Genomic DNA, 12,611 nt, shown 5'->3' on the forward strand with positions numbered 1-12,611 from the left:
TATGTTGTGTTTGTCGGGATCCAGATGGATGAGAATACCATGTCATGTTAATTATCAAGTTATTACATATGTGTTGTTTATGATCTTGCATGCTCTCTAGTTACTAGTAGAGGCTCATGGCCAAGTTTTTACTCTTAACTCAAGAGGGAGTATTTATGCTCGATAGTGGGTTCATGCACATTGACACACAGGACGAGTGACGAAAGTTCTAAGGTTGTGTTGTCTTTGTTGCCACTAGGGATAAAACATTGGTGCTATGTCAGAGGATGTAGTTGTTGATTACATTACGCACCATACTTAATGCAATTGTACTGTTGCTTAGCAACTTAATGCTTGGAGGGGTTCGGATGATAACCTGAAGGTGGACTTTTTAGGCATAGATGCGGTTGGATGGCGGTCTATGTACTTTGTCGTAATGCCCAATTAAATCTCACTATACTTATCATGTCATGTATGTGCATTGTTATGCCCTCTCTATTTGTCAATTGCCCGACTGTAATTTGTTCACCCAACATGCTTTTATCTTATGGGAGAGACACCTCTAGTGAGCTTGTGGACCCGGTCCATTCTTTATGCTTGAAATACAAATCTGCTACATATACTTGTTTTACTATTTTCTCTGCAAACAATCATCTTCCACACAATACGGTTAATCCTTTGTTACAGCCAAGCCGGTGAGATTGACAACCTCACTTTGTTTCGTTGGGGCAAAATGCTGGTTGTGTTGTGCGGGTTCACGGTGGCGCCGGGTCACACGGTGTTGCGCCGCACACACACAACGGCAACGAGAAAAGTACTTTACCCGGGACCGGAGTATGAATGTCTTTTACCTTTCCTCCCGGCAACGGCTGCCAGTAAAAGTTCTTGATGTCTACGGGTGCTTCTATTCTTGTAGACGAGTGTTGGGCCTCCAAGAGCGAGAGGTTTGTAGAACAGCAACAAGTTTCCTTAAGTGGATCACCCAAGGTTTATCGAACTCGGGGAGGAAGAGGACAAAGATATCCCTCTCAAGCAACCCCGCAATTACGATACAAGAAGTCTCTTGTGTCCCCAACACACCTAATACACTTGTCGAGATGTATAGGTGCACTAGTTCGGCGAAGAGATAGTGAAATACAAGTGGTATGAATGAATATGAGCAGTGAGTACACGCGCGTAAAAGTAGCTTAGTGGCGTGCGGTTGATGGTAGTAATATTACGGGAAGTAAAGATGCGATAGAAGCAATAAACAACCGATGATTGCGGTATTTGGAAACAAGGCCTAGGGATCATACTTTCACTAGTGGACACTCTCAACATTGATCACATAATAAATAAGTTCTCTTCCTTTGTGCTACATATACTCTTGTTTGATAATGAACACCATTCGTTGTGTAGGGCTACAAGAGCACCTCAATGCCGGAGTTAACAAGCTCCAAAACATTCGACATTCATATTTAAGTAACCTTTAGAGCATAATAGATCTTTGCAATTTAAACCGAGTACTAACATAGCATGCACACTTGTCACCATCACACTACGAAGGGGAATAAATCACATCAATACTATCATAGTAATAATTAACTCCATAACCTACAAGAGATTATGATCATAGCCTACGCCAAGTACTACACGATGCACACATTGTCACCATTACACCGTGAAGGAGGAATAGACTACTTTAATAACATCACAAGAGTAGCACATAGACTAATAGTGATACAAAACTCATATGAATCTCAATCATGTAAGGCAGCTCTTGAGATCATTGTATTGAAGTACATAGGAGAGAGATTAACCACATAGCTACTGCAGTGCAGCCCTTAGCCTCGATGGAGAACTACTCCCTCCTCATGGGAGACAACGGCGTTGATGAAGATGGCGGTGGTGTCGATGGAGATGCCTTCCGGGGCACTTCCCCGTCCGGCGGCGTGCCGGAACAGAGACTCCTGTCCCCAGATCTTGGCTTCGCGATGGCGGCGGCTGCGGAAGGTTTCTCGTACCGTGGCTTTTCCGTATCGAAGTTTTAGGTCGGGGACCTTTAAATAGGCAAAGAGGCGGAGTCGGAGGGCCGACGGGCGATGACACAACAGGGGGCGCGGCCCGAGCCCCGGCCGTGCCGCCCTATCATCACGGTGGCCCACGTGGCCCCCCTCCGGTGGCTCTCGGGTGTTACGGAAGCTTCGTGTGATTCTAAGATGCTTGGGCGTTGATTTCGTCCGATTCCGAGAATATTTCCTTACTAGGATTTCGGAACCAAAAACAGACGAAAACAACAAGCGGCCCTTCGGCATCTCGTCAATAGGTTAGTTCCGGAAAACGCATAAAATCATCATAAAGTGTGAACAAAACATGTAGGTATTTTCATAAAACAAGCATGGAACATAAGAAATTATCGATACGTTGGAGACGTATCAATAGACAGCATAGCTCCGCCTACGGCGGCACCCTGTAAACATATTTATGATCATATACTAGATTGCTAGCAGCACGTAGGGATCCTCCACCGAGGGGGACCCGAAGCTGGGTACGTCGTGTGCCTAATCTCGCTCCCGGAATCTCCATCGTCGCTCTCTCCCGAAACCCAAGTCAACAATACGTAGGCATTGGCGAGGTGATCCCTCGTCAATAGGTCATAGCTATCTTGTTTCTACCTGAAATCTTGTAGATCTATAGAAATTTATTTCAGGAAAACAACGCAATCTAGATAATAGTTGACATGTAAAGTTAAGAACATGAGTCATTACCTATTATGAAGCCTATCTAAGAATCGAATGATATGAAAGGACCTAACAACTTTCATGATTAATCCAAAATTAAATGTTGTAAGTAGTGTCACCTAACACAACATACCAAATGATCAGTTCAAAAAGAGTCCAAGCACTTTTAGAGAAAGCTTATGCAAAGATGAAAATAAACCATGCCATGGTAGCTATAAATAGGCATGCACTAGGATGATCATATTCCATCAACTACAACACAAACATCAAAGCCTCACAAGCACTAGTAAACAGAAATCCACCATGAAGACCTTCCTCATCTTTACCCTCCTTGCCATGGCGGTAACCATTGCCACCGCCAATGAGCAATTTCAACATAGTTGACAATATCAACCTCTACAACCATTTCCTTGGCAGCAATATCCATTTCCTGGGCAACAAAAACCCTTTCCCGGGCAACAACAACCATTTCCTGAGCAACAACAACCATTTCCCGACCAACAAAAGCAAGTTCCTGGGCAACAACTTCCATTTCCTGAGATACAACAGCTAATTCCAGGGCAACAACAGCCATTTCCCGACCAACAACAACCATTTCCCGGCCAACAATTTCCATTTCCTTGGATACAACAGACTTTTCCCGGGCACCATCAACCATTTCCTTACCAACAACAGCCATTTCCCGGCCAACAACTTCCATTTCCTAGGCAACAACAACTAATTCCCGGGCAACAACAACCATTTCCCGACCAACAACAGCAGAATCCCGGGCAACAATTTCCATTTCCCGGGCAGCAACAACCATTTCTCGGGAAACAACAACTAATTCCTGGGCAATTACAACCATTTCCCGACCAACAACAACATATTCCCGGGCAACAACAACCATTTCCCGGCCAACAACAGTTATTTCCTGGACAACAACAACAACCACTTCCCGACCAACAACAACAAATTCCAGGGCAACAACTGCATTATCCCGGGAAGATACAACTGTTTCCTGGACAACAACAACCATTTCCTGACCAACAACAACAAATTCCAGGTCAACAATTTCCATTTCCCGGGAAACAACAACTAATTCCCGGGCAATTACAACCATTTCCTGACCAACAACAGATTCCCGGGAAAGAACTGCAATTTCCCGGGCAACATCAGCAATTTCTCGGGCAACAACAACCATTTCCTGTGCAACAACAATCATTTCCGCAATTACAACAATTAAACCCATGCAGGGATTTCCTCCTACAATAGTGCAACCCAGTGACAATGGTGACGTTCCTCCGGTCGTGGATCTTGCAGCAGAGTAGTTGCCAAGTGATGCGACAACAATGTTGTCAACAGCTAGCGCAGATCCCTGAGAATTCCGTGCTACTCGCAATCCATGGTGTTGTGGAAGCAATCTTACAACAACAACAACAACAACAACAACAACAACAACAACAACAACAACAACAACAACAACAACAACAACAACAACAACAACAACAACAACAACAACAACAACAACAACAACAACAACAACAACAACAACAACAACAACAACAACAACAACAACAACAACAACAACAACAACAACAACAACAACAACAACAACAACAACAACAACAACAACAACAACAACAACAACAACAACAACAACAACAACAACAACAACAACAACAACAACAACAACAACAACAACAACAACAACAACAACAACAACAACAACAACAACAACAACAACAACAACAACAACAACAACAACAACAACAACAACAACAACAACAACAACAACAACAACAACAACAACAACAACAACAACAACAACAACAACAACAACAACAACAACAACAACAACAACAACAACAACAACAACAACAACAACAACAACAACAACAACAACAACAACAACAACAACAACAACAACAACAACAACAACAACAACAACAACAACAACAACAACAACAACAACAACAACAACAACAACAACAACAACAACAACAACAACAACAACAACAACAACAGAAGCAAGGTGCTTTCTTGCAACCTCAGAAGCTGCATCAGATTGTTCAAGGTTTATTCCATCCTCAACAACAATGCGGTCAGGGTTCGTCCATCCAGCAACAACAACAACAATACATTCACATTCAGGGTATACTGCAGCCGCAACAGCTAGCTCAGTTAGAGGCAATAAGGGCTTTAGCGCTAAAGACCCTACCGGCAATGTGCAAAGTGCAAGTCCCACCATACTATTAAACCAGCACTACGCCATTCGGGCACCATTATACGGCCCATCACTATATAGAGGATGGACCGATTGGTGTAGTGGTGAGAAATAAAGTGCAATGCACCGTCATGTATGACCCCGACCCGTACTAGTTCAAACTTGGGAATAAAAGAAAAATAAAGTTCTTTTCTGCATAAGATCACTTGTTTGTGTTCGTTTCAGGCGCTTCCACCCATTATTTATCTGATAACTCGTTATTTTCCCTATTTGCAACAAGAAGCGAAAGCTACACACAAGATAAGGAAATATTATGTGAAATTTTCATGCATTGCAAATTCATACAAGATTCTTTCCATTCTTCAAAGTTTATGATAAAGTTAAATATAAGCACATAATTTTCATACGGATGAAAATACTATACGAGGAATTCCCAACATATTACATGATATATGGAATACCCACACATCCGTATATATGTACCGAGATGCCTCCAACCTCGTGTAAACTTCTCGTTGTTTGATAAATAATTCGTTAACCAGAATTTACATATATGTAAATGATTTAAGCCATATCTTGTGTCAAAATTTATTTGGCAAGCTAGGACTCATCATCTGAGATGTTGAAGAGAATTATATTGCTGGCATTGTCCTGAATATTGTAGACATATAGTATAATAATGGATACACTAAATGTAACATCCCAAATTTTAAAATTTCAAACTTCATGCATTGCATGCATTGCATCATGTCATCATTTCATTTTAGTGAAAATTTTAAATTCAAATTCGTTTCAAAACCCCGAACCCTAAAATGGCAATATAGCCATATAGGCATGTATGCCAATTTTTAGTTTTATAAAAGATTTTATTTTGTTTAAAAAGTGGTTTCAAAGTAACGGCCGTTTTCACAAGGAATCCAACGATATCTCATTTGTATTTTTCCACTTAATTTTGGTGCCTCAAATGCATTTTCAAATGAGAGAAAGAGATAGAAGAAAAGGGCCGACCCAGCGGCCCAGCCAGCCACCAGGCCGCCCCCGCGCCCACCTCCCCTTCTCCCCCCTGGGCCGACCAGGCCAAGGCGGCCCAGCCGGCCGAGCCGCACCCCCATCGGCCCAGCCGCTCGTCTCCTTCGTCCCAACCGCTCGCCACGATCTCCCCACGCACGCAGACACGCAGCAACGGCCGGCCACCACCTCCCCACGTTCTTCCCCTCCCCCACCTCGCCTCCCCCTCGGCCGAGAGCCCTCCTCCATATAGCCCCCGGCCTCCTCTCTCTATTCCCCCTCTTCTCCCTCTCTATTACGCCCCCGGGCCGCCGGAATTCCTCGCCGGAGCGAGCTCCGCGCTGCCATCTCCGGCCGCACGCTGCGGGCACCCGAGGCCACCCCCGGCCACGCCACCGCCACCATCGCCTCGGCCTCGACGCGCCGCACCCCGTCGTCGTCTCCGCCAGGCCGGGACACGCCGCCGCCGGCCGCCGTCCGAGCCACCGCCGGCGAGCACCTCGCCGCCGGCCATGTCACTGCCACGTCCCCGCCACCTCTGCGCAACGCGCGCGCCCAATCAGCGCCACCTGGATATTCCCTTATTTTCCTTTTTCTTCTTTCCAATTCTAGCCAATACATCTCACCCGCCCGTGTTAAGTATATCTAAAGGCTAATAGAATCTGTTTTTGACTTGTAATATCAACGTTATGCTTTGATTGATAATGTTTTGTCGCTATGCATGATTATGGCCATTATTGCTCTCTTAGTTGGTTGCTTCTAGTCTTTTGCTAGCCTTCGCATGTGCTAAGTATGAACTCTACTCGTGCATCTAACCACCATTAAACAAAGTTTGACAATTGCGTCAATCATATCTACCTAGTAGCATTATTGCTATTCCAAGTAATTCATCATGTTTTATTTATCTTTAAATTAAATCTTGGCATGAGAAAATTAGTCAGTAAAGATTTCACAAATTTGATGGCACATTTACTTTCTTGTACTTAATAAATTTGATGGCGACATATCTTATGCATCCTGGGCTTTTATGTATCCGTGCATCCGATCCATCTCCAGCCATTTGATCCGAATCACACGCACAATATCACTGTTGTGTCTATTTTGCACTAACACGCCCGCTTGAACACTAAGTCAGCCTATCTTTACAATAAGATCCCTTTCGTTCCTTCCTAGATCAATTAGGCAACTAACGGGTAGCTGCCTGCGACGACCACGCAATGTACGCATCTTGCAGTCTCAATCGGCGGAGAGCCAGAGATCACATAAAGTTGCGGCCGGAGGCGCCTTACCGGCAGAGCTCAGCGACCACATAACGCGGCGACGGCCGGCGGCGACCACCCAATACGGCGGTTGGCAACGACAATGATCACGATTCATGCCGCAGGTGGCGACCATCAAGGCATCAATGATTCAATGGGTCCTGCGTAGCACATGTGCATGCGATCCCATGTTTCTGCCAAGTACATATGTGCTCGCCGCCAGCAACCGTTAGTCATCGTCTGGCGTGCATCGCCATGGTCTAGATCTGGTGAAACGACTCATTCAATCTATGAAGAGAAATAAATGTTTGGAGGAGTTAGCTTGGCGTTGATCCTGTCGGGGGGAAGACCCCGGGTAGGGCAATGGACGCGGAGCAGCCGGCTAGAGGTTGGCCGGCTCGCGGCAAAGGCCGGCTGAGGAGCAGCCGGCTGGAGCCGTGGCCGGCTGCCTCGGAGCCGGCCGGCTCTAAGTCCTAGTCGGCCCGGCTACGGCCGTCACGCGGCCGTGGCCGGGCCGGCTTCTACAAGCCATATCCGACCGGGGTTTACGCTCTAGACCGACTCGAGGCTGGCGAGTCTTGCATGAGAAGGAACTGGGTAGGTGGTCCGGTTCGCGAGTCCACGCCGACCTCATCTCCGTAAAGCGCGGGGCACCGTGGAGAAATAGTGCCACGCGGCGGACAGGCCATCATGGCGTACGTCGGTCCGTGCACGGCTACGGGGCATGATGGCGACGGAGACACCTCCTCTCCATACCGCTGCCTCCGGCGGCGGATGGGACAAGCCATGAGGCCTCAACGGCTCCCGACGTCAACGCCTCGGGAAGGAGCAGAGGCGGAGCCGGCCGGTCGGCCACTAGGTCTTAGGGACTTCATTGTAAAGTGCCGGCGTCTATATAAGCTGCACTACCCCCTCTTGTGCGGGGGATCGATCATTCTCACTTCATTCTAGACTTAGCGCTACTCGAGGAGAGACCTTCGTCTACCTTAGCCTCCCCGAGCAGCCGGATACGGCTCTAGGAGCACCATTGTACTTGTGTGATCACCATATACACTCATAGCGAGGAGTAGAGGTGTTACCTCCACGGGAGGGCCTCGAACACGGGTACGTCGACCGTGTCACTCGTCCCCATACCCACATCCGGATACCACCAGTGAGACCATCTAGGAACCACCTTCGATTAGCCACCCTATGGCATATGCCGTGACGATACCACGACATTTGGCGCCCACCGTGGGGCCTTCGGCGTCCGCGGCGGTGTCTTCATCCGGACGGGCCTCACCATCACCACCGGCGAGTGGGTCGCTTCGAGGCTTGATCCGGAGATTCGGCTCCTCGACTGCGTCGGCGACAACGCTCGGCTGCTTCACCGACAGGCCCTTCCTCGCCGGCGGCAGCGTCATCTCCTTCGGCGGCCACGACGTCTACGTCGCTACCGTCGCACCGCCGCGCTACCCGCGGCAGGTGCTACGCTGCGCAAGCCCTCCTCCCGGAGCCGGCACCAGCAACGCTCTCGCCGACCCCTGCATCGTGCAAGTCATGGCAACCGGCGACGAGCAGCCCACCAAGTCCACGCGCATCCGCGGCCCCAACTTGGAGCGCAACGTTGATGGGCACGCGTCCGCCTCGGGCGCGAAGCCACCACCACCACCGTCCCGGCTGGAAGAAGTCCGGGCGAAGCTGAGCACCCCGCTCACGACTGGCGGCGACACCACCACCGTCGAGGCGGACTTGGAGGCGCACCGCGTGCTCCTCCTCAAGCAGACTGAGGAGTTGGCCGCTGCCAAGCGCCAGTGGGAAATCACCCAGCGCGAGTACAACCGCGCCCACGGCCTCACTCCAGGCGGCGACAACCCCAGCCGAGCCGGCCAGATCCGCCACAGAGGCCGCGACCTAGGCGCCGAGATCGACCGCGACGGCGCGGAAGCGCCGGCTCCATCAGCGGAGCTGCCCCTCTACAACACCCCCGACAAGAACATGCTCACGGCCGAAGCCGCCGCAGAAGAGCTGCACCGCCTCGAAGGCGAAGAGTTACGCCGCCAGACCGAGCGGGTGACTGAGCTGCTGAAGGCTGCCAACCGGCAGTCGAAAGACCCCAGGTACGCCCAAGCTCCCAGAGCTTCTCATGCTCGTGGTGCCGCAGGCAACGCCAGAGACGGTGCCAGGGACACGGCCGAGTCCACCTCCCCAGCACCAAGCCGGCACCATGACTCCCAGGCCACGCACGCGAGCTCAAGCCGGACGAGCCGCCAGCCGGGCGGCAACAGTAGTCGCAGCCGACCTCCACCAAGCCGGAACCAGGAGCAAGACTCCGAGCTCCGACGCCAACACCGGCCGGCTCCAGAAGCAAGCGGCGCTCGCCAGCCGGCACGCTCCCGGCTGGGCCCGCGCATCGAGCCGGCGGACGCCCGAGATCGCCTCGACCGGCTGGTCGAATCCCGCATTGCGGAAGAAGAGGGGCCAACCGGCCCAAAGTGCTTCGGGCCCCGCATCGCCAACGAGCCCATGATCGACGGCTTCTAGCTCCCGCGCGACACCCCCAAGAACGACGGCACTGCCAAGCCGGAGGACTGGCTGCTGGACTACTCCACCGCGGTCGGCATCGCCAGAGGCAACAAGCGCTGGGCGGTGCGCTACTCCCCCCTGATGCTGCTCGGCTCCGCCCGCACTCGGCTCTACAACTTGCCGGCCGGCAGCATCAGCGGCTGGCTGGACTTCGAAGAGGCCTTCATCGGCAACTTCACCGGCACCTACCGCCGGCCGGGTCGCCCTCGGCAGCTTGAGATGTGCAAGCGGGGCCGGGACGAGACGGATCGCGCATACCTGACGCGCTGGTGCGAGATGCGCAACTCTTGCGAGGGTGTGCACGAGATCCAGGCCATCAGCTTCTTCATGGGAGGCTATCGGCCCAACACCATGATGTGGCACAAGCTGCGCCGCAGCGAACCCAAGACCATGGCGGCCCTGATGGCCATCGCGGACAAGTACGCGCTAGCCGAATAAGCCGGCAAAGCGCCGGCTGACACATCACCGGCTCCGCCTAGGCGGGACAACAACAAGCCGGCCGAGCACAAGCCGGCCGAAGGCGCCTCTCATGGCAGCCGGCGGGACAACTACTGCGGCAAGCGGCACAGCGACCAGCCGGACCGCCGGTACGGTTCTGCACATGTGGCAGCCATGTCGGACCACGCGGCGGCTGGCGGCTGGCGGTAGCCGGCGCCAGAAGCAAGACCGGCCCTGGAAGCCGAAGTACACCTTCGAGCAGATGGTCGACTCGCCGTGCAAGTACCACATCGGCAAGAACCCCTCCAACCACACCACCCGCGACTGCCACTTCATGAAGCGGCTGACAAGCGGCGAACCGCTCCCACCCCCACCCCCGCCTCCTCCAGCCGGCGGGCCGGGTGGCCAAGCCGGCGCAGAGAATGCCAACCTCGAGCACCACGAGGCTAACCAAGTGCACCATGGCCGCTACTTGGTCGAGGATGCTACCTACATCATCTTCACCTCCGAGCCCGAGGACAAGACGAGCCAGCATCGCCGTTCCCTCGAGGTCAACGCGGTCATACCGTCGGTCCCCCAGTACCTAAACTGGTCAGAGAAGGCCATCACTTTTGATCGCCGCGACACACCGGTTGTCCTGCCGAAGCCGGGCAGCTACGCCATGGTCCTCGACCCCACCATCGGCACAACCCGGCGCAGCGTGCGCTTCTCGCGCGTCCTCATCGATGGGGGCAGCAGCATCAACATCCTCTACCGCGACACCGCCCGCAAGCTAGGCATCCAAGAAGCCGAGTTGCGTCCCACCCCCACCGTCTTCCATGGCATCGTGCCGGGCCACTGCTGCCAGCCGATTGGCCGGATCACGCTGGAGGTGATGTTCGGGAAGCCGGATCACTTCCGCACCGAAAGGATCGAGTTCGAGGTGGTGGACCTCGTCGGTCCCTACCAAGCGCTCCCGGGCAGGCCGGCCCCGACCAAGTTCATGGCGGTGCCCCACTATGGGTACCGAAGATGAAGCCGCCCGGCCCTAAAGGGGTCATCACCGTAGCCGGCGACTATCGCCGCTCCATGGACTGCGCCACGCAGAGCTCCAAGATGGCCCAGACGCTGGTCATCGCCACCGAGAAGCAGCTCATCCACGACGCCGTCGCCCTGGCTAAGGCCGCGCAGGCGGACATGCCGGCCGTGGGCAACCCGGCTGGGACGACTCACTTCCAGCCGGCCGACAACACCAAGAAGATCCTGCTCGACCCGGCGCAGCCGGACAAGTACGTCACCATTGGTGCCGGCTTGAGCAGCAAATAGGAAAGCGAGCTCACCAGCTTCCTCCGTGAGAATCGGGACATCTTCGCGTGGTCTCCAAGGGACATGCCGGGTGTGCCGAGGGAGTTGGCTGAGCACCACCTCCACGTCAGGCCCGAAGCCAAGCCGGTGAAGCAGCCCCTCAGGCGCTTTGCCGAAGAAAGAAGGAAGGCCATCGGTGAAGAAATTGCCCGGCTCCTCGCAGCCGGCTTCATCATGGAAGTGCTGCACCCGGACTGGTTGGCGAACCCGGTCCTGGTTTTGAAGAAGAACATCTCCTGGCGCATGTGTATCGACTACACCAGCCTCAACAAGGCATGCCCGAAGGACCCCTTCCCCCTGCCGCGCATAGATCAAGTCATAGACTCGACTGCCGGCTGTGAACTCGTTGTCTTTTCTAGATGCCTATTCGGGCTACCACCAGATTCCTTTGAATCCGGCTGATCAAATAAAGACTTCGTTCATTACCCCGTATGGGGCTTACTGCTACACGACTATGCCATTCGGCTTGAAAAATGCAGCGCCACCTACCAAAGGTGCATGCAAAAGTGTTTGCAGGATCAAATTGGCGTAAATGTTCACGCATATGTGGATGATGTCGTTGTAAAAACAAAGGAGATGCCTACCCTCCTTGATGACTCGAGAGAAACCTTCACCAATCCGCGAAGATTCCGGATGAAGCTCAACCCGGCCAAATGCACGTTCGGCGTGCCGGCCCGGCCAACTCCTGGGCTACCTCGTCCCTCGGCGAGGAATCGAAGCCAACCCGGAGAAGATCGGTGCCATTGAGAAGATGGAACCGCCGCGGTGCCTCAAGGACGTCCGTAAGTTCACCGGATGCTTGGCCTCCTTGAGCCGCTTCATCAGCCGGCTGGGGGAGAAGGCACTGCCCCTGTACCAGTTGCTGAAGAAATCGGACAAATTCGTCTGGTCACCGCAGGCGGATGAAGCCTTCCGTGACTTGAAGCGCATGCTCTCAACCGCGCCCATCCTTGCATCGCCGGCTTCAATGGAGCCGATGCTGTTGTACATCGCTGCCACCAATCGTGTGGTTAGCGTCGTCCTGGTGGTGGAGCGCAAGGAGGCCGGCAAAGAAGCCGGCAAGGAGCAGTCGGTCCAGCGCCCAGTCTACTA

General features: G+C 52.5%; 1 pseudogene; it reads left to right on the plus strand.

Annotated features, from left to right (window-relative positions):
• Nucleotides 1–3,002: 3,002 nt before the first annotated feature.
• LOC124695307 lies at nt 3,003–5,060 on the plus strand (annotated as a pseudogene).
• Nucleotides 5,061–12,611: the final 7,551 nt, after the last annotated feature.

The sequence above is a fragment of the Lolium rigidum genome, chromosome 3, assembly GCF_022539505.1.
Source record: "Lolium rigidum isolate FL_2022 chromosome 3, APGP_CSIRO_Lrig_0.1, whole genome shotgun sequence".
NCBI classification, from domain to species: domain Eukaryota; kingdom Viridiplantae; phylum Streptophyta; class Magnoliopsida; order Poales; family Poaceae; genus Lolium; species Lolium rigidum.